The sequence below is a fragment of the Oxyura jamaicensis genome, chromosome Z (assembly GCF_011077185.1).
Source record: "Oxyura jamaicensis isolate SHBP4307 breed ruddy duck chromosome Z, BPBGC_Ojam_1.0, whole genome shotgun sequence".
In the NCBI taxonomy this organism is placed as follows: domain Eukaryota; kingdom Metazoa; phylum Chordata; class Aves; order Anseriformes; family Anatidae; genus Oxyura; species Oxyura jamaicensis.
In genome coordinates this window covers 76,499,317-76,521,161 of record NC_048926.1, presented here as the reverse complement: position 1 = coordinate 76,521,161, position 21,845 = coordinate 76,499,317, and the positions used below count along the sequence as shown (strand labels likewise).

The 21,845-nt window shown below is 39.0% G+C and overlaps 1 protein-coding gene across 1 annotated transcript in view; it reads left to right on the top strand.

Moving 5' to 3' along the window:
* The first annotated feature begins 851 nt into the window (after positions 1 to 851).
* Positions 852 to 21,845, top strand: part of HAPLN1 (hyaluronan and proteoglycan link protein 1) — a 62,500-nt gene continuing 41,506 nt past the window's right edge. The window contains exon 1 of the mRNA XM_035310511.1: positions 852 to 1,080. The gene's annotated coding sequence lies outside the window, so the exon portion shown is untranslated. The remainder of the gene's footprint in view (positions 1,081 to 21,845) is intronic.

Genomic DNA, 21,845 nt, shown 5'->3' with positions numbered 1-21,845 from the left:
TTCTTTTTTTTTTCTTTTTTCTTATTTGTTTTAAATAATGGTCACATTTAGAGATAAATCAAAAGCAACACCTTTTGTATGCAGTTTTAAGATGAAAAGTTTCATATGTATGCCTTACATGCCATTGGATTTAGGGGGTTAGAGCCAAATATTGTGCAGTTTTTAGACGTTTTCAGGGGGTTGTTTTTTTCCTGATGTGAAATGCATCATAATCCAGAGATTTCTGCTCCTGGAGGGACAATTTGGCCCAAGGAGGTTTAGAAATTTGAACGTAAAGACTTGGGGCCATCAGTCTCCTGACTTTAGGGTCGCGTGTCGTGTGGTGCCAGCAACGTGAGCAAGGCATGTTCTGTATTTGGGGTGTAATGAGAGAAGCAGGACTTGTTTCTTGGATTAATAATTCAATTGGAAGTTGGGGGTAAAACAAAAACACAACGGGATCCTGTTAGTTCCAGCTGTTTCCACCCCTGCAAACCCATGCCTTTCATGCATCACTTTCTCCCTGTCTGAAAGCACGTTCCCCACCCCCGGAGGTAATGGCAGGGTGGGGGCAGGTAAGGGGGGGGGGGGCGGGGAGCGAGCAGAGGCAAGTGGTTAGAAGTATCACGTTTCTCAGGGTGTCACACACCCAAAATTCAATGAGCACCACTAACAACTCTTTTTTTTTTTTTTTTTTTTTTTTTTTTTTTTTTTTAGCTCGGGACTTGTGTGCCGTGCCAGAGGCTTTTTTAGGTTCAGATCTGGGAGGGCAGGAGCTAAGAGGCGAGGACGGGACGTCAGGGCAGGGACCTGGAGGGACAGGACAGCGTGCTGGGACGCTCTGTCTGTGAGTGAGAGAGTGAGTGTGAGAGAGAGAGAGACCGCGTGTTTGTTTTTTCCTTTCATTCCTGGGGTCTGAATGGAAAGCACGTTGAGCTGTAATTAAGACATCTTGGAGGCGTACTTAACTTATGACGTGTTGCTTTTCTTTTCCTCTCGGTGAGAAAGTGGCTCTCTCTTCCCTGAATCAGGTCCTCTGCCACCCAGAGCCACAAAGAGACACTCGGGACACAGGCACACACACGCACACGCTAACTTAAGGTGAGCACCATAAACTTCCTCTGCACTTTGCTGTCCTCTCTTTCAAACTGTTGGAGAGTTCTGAGCACATTTGACTCCGGAGCTCTGTGCAAGGTAAAGAAACTATCGAACTTCTGGGAAGCTTTTTACTCCTTTATTGCTTTAAGTTGTATGGGGATGCAGTGAGCAATGGCTATAGCATCATCTGCGGTGTTGTACTGAAAGGATTTTCAAGTGATCTAATTTGGCAGCTAAGGTGGGGGGAGAGGGCAAAAGACGATTGAAACTGGCTAAGTTTGATGCATTTAAGTACTCTGTGTTACCAAAGGAGAGATCATGTTGCAACTGCAGATTCAGACTGAAATACAAAAGTTGTATACCTCTGGTCTACAGCTTCCTCCTATGGAATTATACATTTCACAGAGATTTGTCTTGAAGGATTTCTCCACCCAGTTAGATGCTTTTAGAATTTTTTAGGACATAAGAAAGGGAGGATGTTAGACTGAGCAAGAATCTCAAGGGCTGGAACTGGATTTCTGTAAAGTACAGACCATCCAGTTGGAAAGAAAAAAGATTTTGATAAGACATGATATATGTCATATTTTTTCTGTTTCTTGTCAGAGAAAGCCTGAACAGCATTTGGCATAGGTTTCTGTATCATCTCCACCCTCCAAGACAGTTAGATGGCAGAGCATTTTGAACGTGTTAGCTGGTCCATCACTATGATAACTGTGTGTTTATTTGCTTTTTGGTCAAATACCTATAAAGGCATTGTGCAGAACATTTGCCATAGCAAAATGGCTTGTGTGTCAGGTTTAGATGCAAAGGGTTGGAAAGCATTTGCAAGTTTGAATTGAGGGGGTTTATTACTATTTGTGTGTCATTAGTAAGGGTGATTAATTGCTGCTTGGATCTTTCAGGGGAGAAAATGTTCCTAAATGTTGCTTCGTGATGTCATAAAACTGATATAACTCCTGCAGGAGGCTCTGGGAACCTGGCAATGCGTGCAAGAGAATCCTGTGTATTATTGACAGCGATGAGTTTGTATTAATGATTAGCAAGACTGCTTTAGTGCCTATGTGGGAAGAATCCCATTGTTTTGTTAGGAAAACGTTAAGAATATGTATGATGTGGCAGTTGAAAACAGAGGTGCAGTGAGTCTGTGTAACTATGGATACACATCCTCCCAATAAACACTTTCTAGAGAGTGAGCATTTCCAGCACGTGGAGAAATGCATCATAAACAGGAAAATTATTATCAGCTCCTATGGACTGAGAACGAGGAGTCAGCAGTCTCATGCCAAAGAGTGTCATGTAGGATGCCAAATCCTTGTGCTACAAAGGGACAGCTCATGCTTCCTTGGTTTTCCAAATCTAATGGAGGCAGATCTTCTATTCCTGCAGAGCGTAGCTAAGTGGAGTTGCTCTGAATGCATTAGCTGAGACTCTAATCTGTACATACTTATCTGTATTAAAGTTATCAACAAGCGAAGACGGGAAATGGGAAAAAAAAAAAAAAAAAAAGGAAAATAATAGAAAAAAGATTAATTTGTGATACTTTTGAACACAGCAGTTAAAGCAAAAAGGGAAAAATAATTTTGGAGAGAGCAGCTTTTTCAAGTAGAATAATAAAAATGTTGAGGTAATAATCAAGACACTCCTGATATGTTCTGAAAATGTGCCAAAATGCTTGTCTTCCTAATAAGATCCCTGAATCTCTAAGCAGATGCTAATGGGGAAGAGAAAAAGAATCCATGTCATTATGAGGAAAAGTATTATCTATGGCAATGTCCTATTCAGAGACGTGACTGACAGTGTAATTCACAGCAAAGCATCCTTTCATTATAAACCTAACATGTTCAGTTTCCTCTCATTTTCAGCCAGCATGGTTAAAACAACTAGCAACTTCTAAATAAAATAAGAGAAAATAAAATATGTAGTAGTACAAAGGCTTGAGATTGTGTGAGAGAGGTTTCAGAAGAGTGGCACGTTCCTGTGGCATGCTGCAGCTCACCTTTGTTTTTACAATTTGTGACAGGGTAAGAAAAGCATTTTCTACTGCATTGAAAGCTCCCCGATCTCTCTGATTTTAATCTGAAATGTGACTAAATGAAATGTCATATGTCATTGTCCGCTGTTGGTCACAGTCTGGAACCAAAGAACTGGTATCGATATTTACTTAATCAAGTCATTTAACCTCCTGGCCTCCCAGTAAAAATCAGGAAATAATATTGACCAAGTTTAAAAAGTTCTTTGAGATCTTCAAAGGACGAGTGAGTTTGTAATTGTTATATTTAAGTGTACTGAAAATTTTCCAATTCAGTGCAAGGATTAAAGAGTTGGACTTGAAATTGGTATTTTCAGCTTTAATATGCCTTTGCATTAAGGCAGTATTTAAACTACTCTTGGAAGTTGGAATACTTTGCATTTCTATGTTTCATTGTAAACCTGACAGCGTATTTCACTACTTGAAACTCCCTGAAAATGAACAGTATTTTTTTTTTTTTTTTTTTTTTTGGTGTGTGTGGGGGGGTCATTTTCATATTACAAGCTGCTTCTGTTGCTTGTGAGGAAGTATTAGACATTCTGTCTCCGCTGTTAGTAACTGTAGTGTACAGTACTTCACTTGAAAAGGTAGCTTGTAATATGTAGGTAACAAAATGTTCTTTGGGGTAAAAAAAAAAAAAAAAAAGGTCTGAATATACTTAGGATTTCAATCAATAGCGTTTAAGGAGGATTAGAGGAAACAGCTGGCTAAACAAATATTAGGTATAGAGTGGATGCGGTGGTATAAATTAATAATGCAGTTCTTTATCTGCTCTATGAATGGGAGGTTTTGTGGAGATAAGATGGCCTAAACACGGTCACTGTCTGCCACCTACTGGATATTGCGAATACTCTTTCCAAATAATTTTCTTTAATTCTGAACATCTGTAGCTAGTTCAGGTGCAATTTAACTCGAAGTGGTTAGTTTTATTCGTTTTTACCAATAAAAACTATCAGCTAACTTTTTTTTTTTTTTTATTTTTTTTTAAGGGAGTTTTTTTTTTTTTTTTTTTTTTTAATTGCGTATTAGATCTGCTAAAACCCAGCTCAGCTTTTATTTAACATAATTTGTCACTAATATCTGTTTACACGGAGTTCTTAAATCATTCAGTAACAAATTAACACTTAGCCTGACATACTGAGCTGTTATTGAAGAAAGTAAATGGATTCGTTTTGCACAAAGATTGTGGCAGAAGAATCTATGTTTTGCAGTAAGGATTTCAAAACTCCTTCCAAAAGTCCTTTAGCATGTAGGATATGCTGTTGTGAAGCCCCCTTTTGTTTTGTCTCAGGATATTTTGTCAAGAATAGATATGGAAAAAGAAAATGTCAAATTATTTCTGATGGCTGATGAAAGGTTATAAACCCCTTTTCATCTTCTTTTTCTATGCATGTTATCTACCTCCACCTTCTTCAGACCTCTCAGACACTTATCTCTTGGACTATCCTTTCTCTTCATTAGAGAAAGGAAAGTTGCTTTCTGGTGCACTGCACTGTTTATTCAGTGGTAGATGTTCAGGTGTTGTCAATTCTCATAGCTCTAAAGAATCCAATGAAACTACATGATTTTAAGCAGACATACATAGCTCCAGATGTATCTGGTAACTCTTCATACTATGTGACCAGCTTACCTGCTCCTTCCTCATACGCTTTTTTGAAATGTCACCGTCATCTCAGCTCCCACTGCAGTCATCTCCTAGGCACCTAAAACAGCTAGAGATCCATGGTTCTGGTGCTACATTATTTAAGTGTCACAATAGTTACTTCACTGTAGACATTAAAATACTTAGCAAAATCAAGCTCCCTGTGCTTCACTCCTGGCTTATTTTCATCACTGTCTGAACAGTAAATCAAGTGGAAACACCACACTCAGCAGAACAAACAATTTCCATGTTCTCCTCATTCATTTAGCTTTGAAAGTGCACTTTTGTTGTTGTTTATTTCCTTTTAATTAGTACTACAGAGTGGAAATCTTGAACATGATCAATGGCTGTGAAAACAAACGTTTAAACGATGCATTAAGAAATCTCAGAGCTATATTCTGTCTGAAGACTCCACTGACTACTTTAAAAACTTTTCCCAGGAGTTACACAAGATATTGCCTTAGGAGGTTGTTAGCATGCTGCATGAGCTAATGGCTAAAGTGAGCAGGAGCTCTGCCTTTCCACTAGTCAGGCGAAGCTTACAAATGAAGGGAAGGTAAAATTCCACACCAGCAAATAGGCTAATTGATTTGATGCCATCCTACCTTTTTTTTTTAGCTCTGCCGGACATGGTACTGTGAATCACAGGAGCTGCTGAGGGGAATCAAGCCCAAACAGCATTGCTGTGAGCCTTTGGAAGGCTGCAGAGTCTCTCCCAGAACAAAGCTTTCCACTAGAGCCACCAGCACAGTGTCATTGCCATTTCCCAGAGCAGGGCACATCAGGTGTTATGGCAGAATCTACATCATTAATTGTCTGGCATAACAGAAATGAAGTCATGACACCGGAAGAATGTGGCTGGATAGATGTCTCTTGCCTCAAAAAATGTCATCTTGGCATTTGTCTAGTACCAGAAGACCATTATCTTGAGACAGCTTTCCATTAATAATTTTTTCTAATTACTTTAAATGCTTACAGTCTACAAGGAACATATGGGCAATGGAGACAGGTTAGATATGAAATGTGTTTGACAGAAATCTAAGTAGCAGAAAACAAATGCTTCAAAATATTCCCGAGGGAAAAGAAGGAAGAGTTACTTATAGTAGTTCAAATTTGGGTTTAATCACTTTTGGTCTGTACTTTCACAAGCAGATGTTTTTTGTTTTGTTGTTGTTTGTTTTTGTTGTGTTGTTATGGCATATCATGTTAATTTAAACTGCTTATATCATGGTAGCTGACATAAGGTACCATTCTTTTGGAGCCTGATCATTATGATGTTAAATGGCAGACTGCTGGTGATTTGTAGTATTTAGCATACAGGCTATTACCCTCCATTGTTTTAAAACTGGTGATTCATTGTTCCACTAGTTAGTGGCTATCAGTGCTTGGCACTTGTGTTTTAGAAGATCATATACACAAGCCATAGTACAATAACACTTTGCTGTTAGATTCTGATCCAGCAAAACAATATATAAGCTACTTTACTTACATTAGTAATTCACTGAAATCAGCAGAAACTGGCTCAGTGAATAAAACTATTCATGTATTTCCAGAATGGCATCCATAATTTCTCACACACATGGTCAAAAAGCAGTATATAAAATCCTAACCTGAAAATGTATTTATTTTAGACATAAGTCTCTCACTGATGTCAGTAGAGTGTTTGTTTAAGTAAAATAGAGCACATTTAAACATTGGAGAAATCAAGACCTGCACCTGTGGCATCTCTGTGTTGAGGAAGTGCAGGTTTAATGTAGGAAAAAACTTTTCATTGCTAAAATAACTTCCCAATCTCTCTATTTGGAACGGAATGACTGTTCATCTATTTATTAGTATTTAAGAAAGTACATGCTACACCTGAAAATATCTATGCAGGTTGTTTTTTTCCATAAATGTATTTTCAAACAGAAGAAAAACCCAACTGTGAGTCATATACAAAAATACTGACTGTACCAGGAAAAGCACATTGCAAATTTTCCTATTTTGTAATACCGGCGAAAACATTGTAGTGTTGGTCCCAACCAAGAGATTTACAAGAAGCGTGTCAGAGAAAAAATAAAGTCTCTGGAGGTACAGTAGTTGCTTGTTTTATTGAAATGGTGCTGACGTTTGTGTGTTGCACATCCATCAGGCCATAATGGTGCTGCCACCTTCTGATACGCACTGCTTATTGCCTATGGTGATTTGCTCCCATTTTCCCACACCCAAAATGCTGTATATGCAGTAATGAAACTCCATGTTTTTAATTTCATGCATAATACAAACCAATGAATGTATTTTTTATTTTCTGCTAAAATATGTTTCAGGATTTCCAGATGTCTGAAACAAAATGTCAAATTTTGCCAAGTTTTTGTAACTTGTTTCTTTAATAGCTTTGATTATATAGTTCTGAAATAGGTGTAGAAAGTAAGATTCAGCTTTTACTAGCAAGTCAAACAGGCAGGCGTATTTTTGTTGTTGCTGTGGACACCTTGCTTTATGTAGTTGATTTTTTTATTTTTTATTTTTTTCATTAGAACACATTTTCAGTAGTTTACCTGGCTACTGAAATAAAAGTTTTATTTGTGAAGTGACTGTGTATTTATCTGGTAGTACATGTGGTTGGATGTATGGTCACATATAGCACATCATACTGCATTTGGGGGACTAAGCGGTCATCTCTGTGAGACAGGAACTGGTAGGACACTAAAGATGTTGATGTTTCAAATATTTTCCATATCTTGCCCAGCTAAAACAGTGACTAGAGAGTATGATAATCCAGCTATTATAATTGAAAAGCATAACCAGAGAGTACTATGATTTTACTCTTAAATATTGAATAACATTTTTGATAAAGTATTGTAATATGGCTGCAGATCTACTTTCTGAAAAGTAGTTAGAAATGAAAAAAAAGGGCACAGAAGCCAACAGATTAGCTTTAGCTTTTGTTAAAGACTATAAACACCTCTGAGTGCCAGAGCAAGAAACACCACCTTCGGAGTAATTCACCAAGTGGCTAGTGCCCAGCGTGGCAGGGGTGATGTGTCCCCTTATGCCCCACACATACGGGTGGACAAAGTAGGAGATGAATAGAAACACTTGGATGTTGCAGGGGTTATGCATCTTTCAACACAGTTCCTTTGAGCCTGTAAATCATGTGCCAGAGAAAAAACAGTTGCACTCCAGATGTGTGACATGTTGGTCCCATTCTAACAACGTAACATAAAAAGTAGAGAAGAACAAGCACAAGCTGAATGTACGTACAGGAGCAAAAGGTGCAGTTCAATTAAAAAATAAATAAATAAATCACACAACACAATGATGACTCCTGGGAAATCTAGAAATCTAGCAGGAAAAAAAAAAAAAAAGTAATTTTAAATCAAGAATCTCTCAGAATAGATCAAAAGTATAATAAAACATTTGTCAGTGTGCCTGAGTGGTTCTCTTTAATATCAATTTCTGGTCATTCAGACAATGAATGGGTTGTTGCATCTAGTTTCCATACATTTCTTTCTGTTAACCCCATGAGCAGCTAAGACAAGCATACAGCTATTAGAAGCAAGCTCCATATCTGACTGCATCTGCGTCTTAATTTATGTTCCACTCTGATCAAATCAGACAACAAGAAAAATTTTCAAGTCCAACAGGGCATTCCCCGGTAGGATGGGAGAAAAACAGTGGCAAGTATGACATCTACATGAGGAAGCTAGGAAGGTGTTGTCTTGATAGAACATGTGTAGCATGTTTTCAAAACAGGTTAGGAAATCCATAGCTCAATGTAAAAACAGAAGCACATCTAAAATGGGATTTTGCCAGAGCTAAACAAATTTGGTACTCTTTTGTATTTTTGTTAGTAACCTGGACAAAAGAATAGAAAAGATGCTTAAGTTATTAGACAACATAAAACTGGGAGACCTTAATGTATTTTGGAAGCTATGCTTTGCAGTTAGCATGTTCTTGCTAAACTGGAGAAAACAAAAAAAAAAGCCTTTTCAATAAATACTGCGTGGTAAACTGAGGCAGAAAGAAAACAATGTACAAGGCTCAGAAAAGCTTTATGTGTCATTTGAGCTTGTTCATACAGGCTTAATATTTTCAGAGCTGCAGAGATCAGCTAAAGGAAGTCCTAAGGTAAATAAAAATTACAAACATGATAGTTTAGGGAAAACAAAAAACAAACAAAACACAACCAAACAAACAAAAACTTGGAATAAATAACTAAAAATCTGCAACTACCGAAGCCTAGACTAAAGGTGAATATACTGAAGGAGAGCCTTCAGAAGTCTTTAAATCATAAAAATAGTCTGAATAGTCTGTTTTCCATGTCTATAGCAGAGAAAAGTAATGGGTGCATATTGCAAGAAGAAAGGCCAGAGAAAGAGATCTCTGGAAGTAAAGATGAGAAAGCTCAGGCGTAAGTTATCTGGGAACCCTGTGAAGTCTGTTCTGTTTCAGTTTTCAGTAGCAGATTGGACAAAAGGATAGAAGGTTGAAGGAAGTGGCTCTGTGTTGTTCTCTGTTGGGCAACTTCTCTACAAATTGACTGAAAGACAGTTTTATTTGGGAGAAATATTTTTGAAAGTTATGTGTTGGTTCAGCATCCAAATTTGCGAAAGAAACAAAATTGATGAGTTAATGAGTTTTAATAGTTTGTGGCTCATGAAGAGATCAATTTGTCCTTAAATGTAGTAGAAACAAAAGAAGACATCCTCACCATTGCATATCACAGTACTTTGGGTATCAAGTTGATATAAAATTTTAGATTTACTGTGTTTCAAGAAGTGTCAAGCAACAAAAAATATGCAAAGAATTATGAGATAAAGTCACTTGGATGGCACATAGTCAAGAAATAAAGGTTGCCTATCAGAAAATTAAAGCTACCACATTTATGGAAAACACTGTAAATGTCAAGAGAAAGTACAAGCATATATTTCCAGAGCAGAAGACATAGATTCTGTCAAATCATGTTGTGAGGGCAACTTATTTTTGTCGCATCTGATGATTGATGCAGATTCTATTACTTTGTCTGAGGAATGTTGGGTCAGGAATGCACCATTACTGAATTACTGCAATTCGTTTGTTTGGACTTCAGCCTTCTCCTGATGTCATATTGGGAAAATACAACTTTATTTCTAGCTGATTATGAGTTTGAGCAAATCTATATTTATTTCTGTGACTCACAGCATGCAAAATAGTCATCTCAGAAAACAACCTTCATTCTGCAGACACTGATATTCATTGATTCATTTTTATTTATTTTTTATTATTCCAGAAACTGTCATTGAACTATGATTTACAGCTTTTATGCATTTTTTAAATTGGTGCCAACTGCCCAGTTCATATTGAATTTCTCACATGAAAGTTAAATAGAAACTTACAGATGTGATGTTATAATGGGGCTGACATGTTGGAGGGCACCCTTTCAAATATATCTAAGGAGAAGATTAGGGTCTCCAATGGACCATCTTTGGAGTTCCTTTTACACCAGACAATTTAACATTTCTTATATCAGGCTTGAATATGCCTTAAACTGTGACCCGATATCATTAGAAATTGAGGATCAATAGACTTAGTTCAATAAATGTTGGCTTTTTGTCTTCTAAGCCCACTTAAATACCACCTTTGTTTTAATAGACCATCAGTTGTAAAGTCATCATATTAGGTAAGAATCTTGATTTATACTAAGAAAACCCTCTGGCTTTTGTGCTTACAATGTAAAACTTGAATTTATCAACTGCAGAAGTAAATTAGTGAGTCCTAACCACATGGTTCAGTCTAAGAATACTTTTTATCTCTTGGCTCAATAAGGCTGAAAGGGGTGTTCTCATCTCAGTAGTGCCCAATGACAGCAACAGGAGGCAATGGGCCCACAGTAATGTATACGAAATTCTGTTTAAACAAATAAAGACTTTGAGATTAAATGAACACTGGAACACGTTCAAGTTACCCAGAGAGGTTATGGTGTCACCATCCTTGTAGAGATTGGACTGAGGCATTGGACTGGACAGTTTCCAGATTCCCCAGCTATTCTGTGATTACATGATTTGCACTTTTACACTCAAACTCATATTTTCTTGTGGATCATGTGTACTCATGGTATTGAAGAGATGAGAGTCTTTAGCAAAAATGAGCTACGGGTTCTTTCTTGGCTGTTTAGATACACAAAAACTCAAGAATAAAGGAGGACAAGATATTACAAAATGATTCCAAACTTCCAATCTAGAAGCATTTTCAGGTGTTAGTTAAGGAAATAGGAAGAAAGAGAAAGAACAAGTAAATGAATCAAAAAAAAAATATGTAATATTGCTTTTCCTCAAAGAATAGAGGGATGTGAAGAGGAAGCTCTCCCCTTCCGAGCACATTAGCTACTGCTGTCAAATGCTGAACAACCCTGTTTAATTTGTGTTTGGCTGAATCTAGAGAAGGAAGTAAAGAAAGGCAACATACAGAAAACATGACACTTATTTGCATTATGTTTCTCAGTTGAGTCTTCAATTTCCTATCATGCAGCCCTTAATTGCTCTTGGATTTGACCTTTAATGCAATTTTCTAGCATTAAACTGATCGGCATCTCTAGATTGACTCAGGAAGCTATGGGTACTTCGTGGCTGATTCAGTGCTCAAAGAGCCTTTTGAAGTGTTATCTTTAATCTCAAAATGACTTCAAATATATTCAAGTAGTGTATTGCTTGGATAGTGAGGAATGAACCAGCAGATTTGTCCATGGTTCTGACCTTTGCTTTCTTCCTTCCAAAATAAAATAACAGAAGAGGATAGCTGAAGGTTTGCAGGCACAAAATACACCATTTGGGATAAATTTGTGCCTGCTGTACCTTTCTAATATAGTTAATCATTTCACTCTTACAGGAATTATAGTATGATTATTAGTCCGGCAACTTTACTGAAAATCTGAAGACCAGCACCTTCCTGCTTACATCTCTCTGCCACTGAGACTGGGAATTTCTCAGTGCTCAATGGAGTGCCCACAGAGGACTTACAGAGAATCATTACCTTAACTCCTTGCCGTGTAAGGGAGAATTCTGGTTGCTGTACTAGCAGTGAGAATGTGACACAGTATCAATTTCAGATTGGGGCATCCGAAAACAGATATTAATTGTCATCTTTTAATTATTATTATTTGCAATGGGCAAGAAAGAATTACTGGGTAGTTAAGACTTTTTACTGTAAACTTATCTTACTGCTGCTTGACAAACATAGTTTCATTTCCTGCTCATTTAAATTCCTTTGTGACCTTGAATAAGTTGGGATCTTCTTAGCACTTCATTTCTCTGTCTATAAAAATGGAATGGTAAAGCTTACCTTTTTCAAAGGGATATTTTGAATTCATGTGGGTAACCTGATTGGTTTATCTGTAGTGGTATAGAGCCACCTACAAAACATGACTGCAACTAGTTCAGTCAAGCAAGGCATATTGCTGTGTCAGGCTCGGTGCTGTATGATTTCTTCTTTTGACAGTATCACAGAAAGTATATATATGCCTTCATGCAAGCCAGCCTAATCCTGGCCATCACCAGCAGTTTGGGGTGGGACTGTAATGAAGGAACAGCAAAGAAAGTGCATGGAGAGTACAAAACATCACAAATTGTTGTTCAGTTGATACCATGGAGTTGGCTGTATACTAAATTCATGGTTCCAAAGGGGTTTATGAGCCTTTGTGCAACACTGAATGATAGCAAGCTACTGACTGAGCCCAAAGCAGCAATTTCTCTTGAAGCTGGAATAGTTCTCAGCACTGACATTCCTTGGGGCTGCCATCTTCTCCAGTTCATCAGATAGCTATTCTTCCAAATAAAGAAGAGATGGCTGCATATTAAAGACTACAAGAGGTAGGTACAGAAAAGAATTTAGACAGCCTGGCAGCAGGGGGAAATACACAAGTAAAAAAAAAAAAAAAAAAAAAAAAAAGTAATCTGTGTTTTGCTTCTAGGCATTTTGCTTTGCTTCTAGAAAAAAAAATGCAACAACTAAACAGAGAGATGGGTAGAGAAAGGAAAGGAAAGGCAAGGAGAAAGGAAAGGAGAAGAGAAAAGAGAAAAGGAAGGAAAGGAAGGGAAAGGGAATGGAAAGGAAAGGAAACAAAATCAACCAACCAAACAAAAAAACAACTGAACAACCACAACAAAATTCAGCCAGCTAGTCTCTGGTTGGACTTGATGATCTTATGGGTCTTTTCCAACCTAAATTATTATATGATTTCATGTAAATCTATACACATTTTAGTGATCAAAGTTAAAACTGTAAAAATATGTATAGTAATAAGAATTGTATGCTGCCAAATATGGACATTTGTCCAGTTTTTCAATGCAAGGGAACCCCCATTATTCACCTAAATTGTCTTCATTTTGCAAAGGTATAAACATATACACTAAGTAGAATGCAAGTTAAAATCTAGTCAAGGTGCTTTGAACAATGAGATTATTTTTCCATGTAAAGAAGGCAAAAAAGGCACTTCTGGCTCATACTTTGTTGAAACCAGGCATGCAAATTTCCATTGCTTACATTTCTAAAGGTTAATACAGTGTCCTGAAAAATGTTAAATAATTACAGTAAAGATTGCATATGCTAATGTCTTCTGGCTCATTGTCTCACAGACCAATAATATTCCTTTTTACTTTATGAATTCATCCTCCCCTTAAAGTATATATATCTTCTGGAATGATTAATTTTAAAATTCATAGACTCAGTGGGAATAACTTTTTGCTATTCCTTACTGCATATTCAGAGCAGGTAAAATTATTCCATTTGCTGGCCATAAACATCATCTGTCACGTCTGTGTCTTGTATTCAGTGCTACCACCTTAGGTTAGATGACATATTGCTATTGTCCTAACAGTTTTATTCTTGCAAGTGCTGAAGGAAGGATTGAGTTACCAGAGCACATGATCCTCTCTGTTAAAGCATCAAAGAGTGGCTAATTGTGGTTGCAGCCCAGAAAGCCAACCATACCCTGGGCTGCACCAACAGCAGCTTGGGCAGCAGGGTGAGGGAGGCGATTGCTGCCCCACCTGGAGCCCTGTGCTCAGCTCGGGGGCCCCTAGCAAAGGAAGGACAGAGGCCTGTTAGAGCAAGTCCAGAGTAAGGCCGTGAGGATGATCAGAGCACTGGAGCACCTCTCTTTGAGAAGACAGGCTGAGGGAGTTGGAGTTGTTCAGCCTGGAGAAGAGAAGGCTCCGGGGAAACCTTATAGTGGCCTGCCAATGCCTAAAGGGGGCTATAGGGAAGCTGGGGAGGGACTCTGTGTCAGGGGGTGGAGGGATAGGACAAGTGGGAATGGCTTTAAAATAAAAGGGGAGATTTAGATTAGATGTTAGGAGGATATTCTTCACTCAGAGTGTGGTGAGGCCCAGGCCCAGGCTGCCCAGAGGAGCTGTGGCTGCTGTATCCCTGGCAGTGCCCAAAGCCAGGCTGGATGAGGCTGGGGGCAGCCTGCGCTGCTGGGAGGGGTCCCTGCCCATGGCAGTGCATTGGAACCACATGATCTTTAAGGTCCCTTCCAACCCAAACCATTCTGTGATCGTATGATTCTATGATTTTAAACTGAGTATTTAATGGGCCAGAAGATGTCAGGGATTTTATACAATTTCAGTTATACATAATAACCTATTATACCAGGTTGTTGGGTTTTAGCATCTGAGGGAAGTCATTTATGACCTTGGGGTTTCAGGAAAGCCAAGATGGACTGCCCCCACTGTGGGCAGATATAATGCATGCCATAGCAGATTCAGGCAGGAACCACTGAGCTGCTTAGCACAGGCTCATATTGTAACAGTTTTCTTCACAACTATGAAAATAATACTTAGATCTTACAAATCTCTTTTCATTGCTACATCTTAAATGGCATTACAAAGATGGCAAGCAGCATTAACTCATTTTGCAAAAGTGGACAGCACATGATCTTAAAAATGATTTTGTATTTTTTTTATTATTATTTTTAAATAAAAACTTATGTTCTGGAACACGGCAGTTTTGAGGGAAAGGGGAATCATATGGCTTTTTCTTGTCTGTACATCTCCAGTGTGCAGAGAATCCTTAATACTTCAATACATACAGATGGCAACAAACTCCCTTTATAGCATCTGTGCAATGACTGCATCCTGTATACTGTTTACAGAGCCACTGTGAGACAACATGTAACAGACCAGCAAGGATTGCTTTGCCAGAAAACAGTTTCAGGTCATGATACCACCTCAGCCAACTTGCACTGCTGAAAATGTTTACTGAATTTATATCACTGCAGTAAGTTGAGGATGACTTGTGAAACTAATGTTGCTTAACTATTCCTCTTGCATGCTAAAAAACAAGCAATATTTTTCTTTGACAATATCCACTGCTCTGTTTTGCCAGCCCCCAAAATTTAGATCCCTTTTGCTTTTTCTGATGGCTAGCAAACTGTAATCTATGCCTACTATATACTAGTGCCTTTTTCTTCGTACATGTAAAATACTGAAAACTAGCAAACTAGCAGTCTCAAATACTTTGATACAAATTAGGAAGATTAACTTTAGGTTGCTTTTTATTGATGGTGGTTTAGGGGTGATTTTTGTTTGTTTGTTTGTTTGTTTCCCTCCAGGTAGTAGTGTTTCTGTATGTCTTAGAACATCCAGAGGATCTATTTCTAAATATTCTAGGCAATTATATATAGTTAGATTTTCTCATTTTCTTCTCTATTTTCTTACCAAGTAAACACAAGAAAGGAGAGCGCTTAAGCTGGAGGTGAGCATGCAGGTGGAAGCACACTGGAAAATGGTTATGAGATTGTGTTAGGAGAAAGAAAGGTTTTGAAGAAAGGTAAAAAAAAAATACTTTGGATAAAATCACAAGTGGCAGACAAAGTGGGGGTGCTTAACAGCAAAAAGTGTACAGAGGGAGCACATGGAGGCTGGATATTAGTTTATGGATACTGGATCACAGACCTGGATTTTCTCATGGGATTTACTGCTAGTTATGCTGTTGTGCAGCAAGAAACTGCACTGTATTTGTCATTGAACAGAAAGTGTAAGGCCTTTCACTGTAGACACATCTTTTGTTTCCTGCCTGAAGAACATTATTTATAGCTTTTCTTATGAAATTTTATTAAAAGGTAAAAAAATAGTAAATAAATGATAGAAGTGATGAAGAATTATAAAGAAAGAAATCAGCTGAAGTCCAAATATTGTTTCTGAATTCAGGGCACACAATGAAAGTCTATGTTGTAGTCAAGGTGCTATTTATAGCTTGTACATTCAAAGTTTACACTAGAAATGAGTTTATAATGGAAAGTATGCTGGTTTATGACTGTTCCAGTGTCATTTTTCCAACAAAATCTAATTTGAGACATTTAAACAGAGGTGTTTGCAGTACAGGACTGGTGTTGAAGGCTTTTTTTCCTTTTATTATAACCAATTTAAAATCCTTAATAAAATATGTGTGCCAGTCCTTTTATAGTAAAAATTAAGGGAATTTCTCAGCTCTTAAATAGCATCTGGCTTTACAGCCTTTGATGTCCCAGTTGTGAAATAAAGGTCACCCACATACTCATGTAGTAACTGTAAGAAATGGTGCACAACCACAGCGGACTTGCAGTTCTTTTTCTGTAGTCCTTCTTGCAGCTGAAGTCTAGTTATACAGCCTGATCATTTCACTGTAGCATCAATGCATTGAGAGCTGCATTACAGCTGAAGAAGAGCTCAGGTGTTCCCTCAGGTCACCAGTGTAAAGCCTAGCCATAAACTGAAGTCCCAAGCAGATGCTCAGCCAAAAATCGTTCCTCTTCTGTCCCCTAGTTCCTCACCCACGCTCCTAGTGCTGGGAAAAACTATTGTTACTGCAGTTGCTCTCCCCTTCCCACAGAAGAGAAAGTATCACATTTATTAAATCATTTTTCCCTGCAGCACAACTGAGACACTGTGACTCCTTGAGAGTAAAAATGCCTCTGGCATCTGCTGGCAGGAATTGTTCCATCCTGGCACCACAGAGATCAGAGCTGAATGCCACAAGTTCGTCTGTAAGTGCAAGGAAAACAGCCCTTGCTCTACATTTATACAAAACAGACCCATGCCTACACCTCAAAAGATGTCATGTAAATTTCAGATGAAAATAACAGTGTTCAAAGCAATCTATTAGTGTCATGTTAGAGGTGCAAAATTTTTCTTGATTAAATGCAGGCTTTATATGTATGTTCTTATGTCTATGCCAGATTTAATTAGAGCAATGACCCGATTTCTTAGAAATAGATTTCTACTGTCTACAGTGAAGCTAGGTTATTAAAAAGCTCATTTATTATATTTATGCTTTTTCAGAAAAATTCTTTATGATACTCGTGGAAGTATTTTTTAATGGAGTATGCATTCCTCAAACCGACCAAAAGACAAGGTGATTTTTTAAGATTATTATAATGTGTCAGCCAATCAAACCATATATATATATATTTAATTTGCTAATTTCAGTGAAATTTCTTTACTATTATTTGCTGTAATACTAGATATGTCCCTAATATGATAAACTCTCCTCATCTTGGAATAACCTATTTTAGAAGCAAATTAACCATTATAAAAGCACGAAGGGGAGTGGGGGTGGAAGTTGCATCTGGGACCTCTCAAGCCCATCCACTGAGTTTCTGATCCCAGAGAGCAGCAAATTAATAATAGTATGTGATAGTATGTGGCTAGGGAATCCATAGTAACTGTATAAGTAGTCCTTTTTAAAAAAATATTTTTATTTTTTCCCAGAGCAGGCAAATGTGTTTTAATGCTTCAGGAGTAAAAATGGGAGACAGAAATTATTTTATTGCAGATTTTGTGTTTGGTAACTTTTCTCCTTGTCTTGTGTGGACATCTCTAGAGAGAGGATGACAGAACTTTTGCATGCTGGTTTATTTTACCAGCTTTTATTCATGCAATCATGTCGGACAACGTGTATCTTGTTCTCTCAAAGCAAATACAATGGCCAGAGTTTGTATCCATGTACAAGTGTACGTACAATGGGGGGCCTGGGTTGGGCTTCACCTGGTGGACCAGGGATGGGCTCCAGCCCTCCTGCTCCCAGCAGCAGCAGCTGGAGATAGCCCCGATGAATGGAGCAGGAGCAGGGGGAAGTTGCTGGGCTGGCTGAGGCGTGCAAACCATGGGCTAACTGCAGGGCTGCCGAGGGAAGAGGAGAGCAGGTCTGCAGCTGCTGCTATGGTGTGTACCACTGATGCAGTTGCGCAAGTGAGAGAAACCTGCTATAACAGAGTTTACTTTGCTCACCAAGCTGCCACCAGTTATTTTTTTATTTATTTTTATCTTTTTCTCTGAACATGCCTATATTGGGACTGACCTGTCAGCACAATTCTGCCTATCTAGCTAAATCAACAAACCCTTTATAGTGTAGATTAAATTTAATTAGGGATTAGCACAGCTCCCAGTCTCTTGTTTGGCGGCCCTCAGGCTGGGAGGTGGAGCTCTGCTAGGGTTAGTTCATAGAGGTCTGCACAGGGATAGATTTGGGTGTTGGGCGCTTTTTTTACCCCTTGCTGTGAGGCTCTTTAAAATCCTTCCCTAGCCAAACAGCCTCACGAATGGCGTTTATGCTGACAGCCCTGGCATTTGGATGTAAGTGAGTCTGTGTATTTGGCCTCTGAGAAGGAAGTGGAAGGGAGCTGACACCACAAGGCTGAAGCTGCTGGTAAGTGAGAGACCCTGCAGCACTGTCCCATGCACTGTGAGCTCGGCAGTTTTTGAAGCTTAGGAAGTTTGTACAAGTTGCCGAGATGAAAGCTGGATCAAGCTGGACACTGGGACTGCCCAGCCTGGAGAAGAGGAGGCCCAGAGGCGGCCTCGCTGCTCCTGGCAGTGCCCTGAGATGGGAAGCACAGAGGCAGGTGCTGGCCCCTGCTCCCTGGGAGCTGCTGGCAGGGCACATGGGAATGGCACAGAGCTGCACCAGGGGAGGGCCCGGCTGGGCACTGGGAAGCATTGCTTTACCCTGAGGGTGGCCAGACACACAACAGGCTTCCTAGTGAGGTGTTGGGTGCCCTGAGGCTGTCAGTGTCCAAGAGGCATTTGGACAATGCCCTCAGTACTGTGCTTTGACTTCTGGTTAGCCCTGAAGTGGTCAGGCAGATGGATTGGATGATTTCTGAAGGTTCCTTCAGCTGCTCTACTCTGCTCTGCTCTACTCTGCTCTACTCTGCTCTACTCTGCTCTCGTTTAATGTCCCAGTTGAAAATCACAGTCCTAACTTGTGAAAGCAGTAAGGAAATAGTAGACCTTGCTGACACTTGGCACAGGTCTCACCTGGTCTGATAAATGCTTAAGACAGATGATGTTACTTGTGTTGTGCCAAAACCTTACAAGCATTCCGTAGTACAGTCTGGAGCATCAGAGAAGAGATGAGCACTGACTTTCCAGGGCAGAGCTATGTAGGTCCTCCTGCTTCCTCTTCTTCCCTGTGGGGAAGGAGGGTAATGAAAATAGCCCATCATTAGCACACTGGTGGCTCTTCCCTCTAGCACCACTTCGGGGCAGGGAGTCTTCACTCAGACAACACTGCAGAGAAGCTCTTTCAGCTGGTAATGCGTGAGTTCCATTGCTCTTCAGTTCTTCACCCCAGGCTACCATTTCAGCACCTGCATCTGCAGTGAGTAGAGCTTACTGTGGAAATCTTCCTGTTGTTCTGGCAAGCAATCTTTCTCTGTATTCTCTGGGAAAGTTACCTGGTGTGAAAATATCAGTGGAGCTTTGGTAACTGAAAAACAAAAAGAGCATGAGGAGGGCTGTATTGTGTTGAGGCTAAAGTTAGCCTTGCCCAGTATCCAGAATTCACCTGCAGCAATTGCTTAGAGAGATAATATGTATTAAAAAAATGATTTTTTTTTTTTTTTTTTTTTAAAGTAGGAATAATGTACTCCTTCTCTGGCTCACTGTTCCAACATCTTAAGTTGCACATGTATGAGATCTCAGTAAGAGATCCCTGTTTGTAGCATATCACTGTTCCTGGGCTTCCCTCCATCCTTCATGGTGTGACAAGCCTGCTTCTTAAGCTTGAAGGTGAGCATGTGGATTGGGTAACAGTGGCTGGAGGGCGTTCAAAGCCCCTGTAAGTGCTATTTGAGAACTGGAAATTACGGCTGTGAAGTTGAAACAGCCTGCATAATCCTGAGGACATTAAAGCACAAATGAAAGCCTTGCATTTGTTCTGGATGACTGTAGCAATGCTGATCCTTATAATTAACTTGGTTGAGTGGCATTTGCAAAATGCATGAGCCCTATCTGTTTGCCATTTATTTAAACTGGATATCCTACTTAGGTATCTTTGGAACCTCATTCATCTTCAGCCTACTGGTATTGCAGGTATTCTTATTATTGACTAAGCAAGGGTATTGCTTTGTCTTGCATAATGCAAATCAATACACTTGCTTTGTTAACTGAGTTTTCCTATTCAGAGATTGTCTAGAAAACCTGTTACTGGGTCTTTACTATTTTTCTCCTTTCCTGTAACCTACACAGGTTTAATTTACTTGAAGAACTGACCAAAAGCCAGCATATATTGCTGGCATAGAAAATGAATGTCAAAAGAGTTCAATTAACAATGGCATTGATTTTTCAAAAACTCTTCTGTTATATGTTATACTCCAACGAATTAAAACACATCCTTAGGCTTTTTTTTTTTTTTTTTTTCTCTCAATTTCTATCTCTGTGCAAACTAAATTCAATTCTGTGCCGTCTGTAGTTTTCCACGCATTTTTAGTATACTCTTAAAGGGTTACTTGATTTTGTACTGCAGGCAGTAGGTGTTTCCTGCATGGGTTCTTCAGTCACATCCTTCTGCATCTGAATGTAACTGAAACTAAAATATGATGTACTTTTGTTCTTGTAATAGGTATGCAAAACTGCATGCTCTGCAAGCTGTTCTGCTTACACAACTTAAGAGAGTTTTATTTACCAGGATATGTTCTGCATTATGATTCCATCAAACAATTGCAAATTATTCAGTTCATGCTATATTTTACACTTTCTGAAACCTACTTGAACCATCATACTAGTTCGTCCTGAAAATGTTAAATGAAGATAATTTGTTTGGAGGAGCTTGTCTTTGGTTGTTTGTTTTTTGGTTGTTTGTTTTTCCCAATTATGTCATTGATTTACAAGTAGGTATTGAAGTTCTCTTTATTTTCTTAGCTTAATATCCTGTGTCATTTAACTGAGTGGCCCAGAGTGGAAATGGATCTGGCATTCTCCTTTATTTTTACATCATTGTAGCTCTCAAAATCATCACAACTAAAATGCATCGTGGACAGGCTGCACTGCCCCGCCCCCCCACCTCTGGAACAGAACTGCCATCTTCTCATTTTGCACATAATCATTGCAGCAGACACAGACAGCCAAGCCTTCCATGTGACTGAGCACTGCAGAAGTGCCAGCCACATCTGTCTCCATTTCCTCTGCAGATATTTCATGATCTGTGTCAGGGACAACAGCATTGGTATGTAAGGCACAGAGACTACTTAGGAAATAACTGGAGCCAGATACCAAGCCTGACCATTAAAAGCTGTTTGGGGAAATCTTTCGTAAGAAGGACCAAGGGGGGGAAGGGTGCTTTGCTGCCGGTGCCTAGTATTACTGAGAGCGTACTTGCAGTTGAATGTGAAGCCTTCCCTGAGTATATTGGATCATGTCTTTAATAGCAACAGAAGAGTTTGGACCTGCCATAAAGGGAAAGGAAAAAATTCTGCTTTAAGGAGGATTATTAACGTAATTCAATTGAGGCCTTTGACAAAAAACAGGACTACAAGAATGAAGGGATTGCCCTGTGCCATAACCCAGTCCTCTTCTGCCCAAGTTCCCCATCATCCCAGGCAGTTTTTCGTAGAGCAAGCCAGTTCCACCTTTAAACTAACTGTGCTTCTTGCCTCCCCCCTAAAATATCTTCAGGAAGACTGTGACAGTTCTTCATAGTTTAAAATTATTTAATTTCCAGTTTAAACTTATTTATGGCCCTGCTTGTTCTGTTCCTAAATTTTAGCTGAAATAATGTTCTTTTTCTTCTCTGGCATTTACCCTGTGATATATTTATAGACAGCAATTATATCTTTGCTCAGCTGTGTTTTGCCAGGCCAACAATGACAAACTCTTTTAG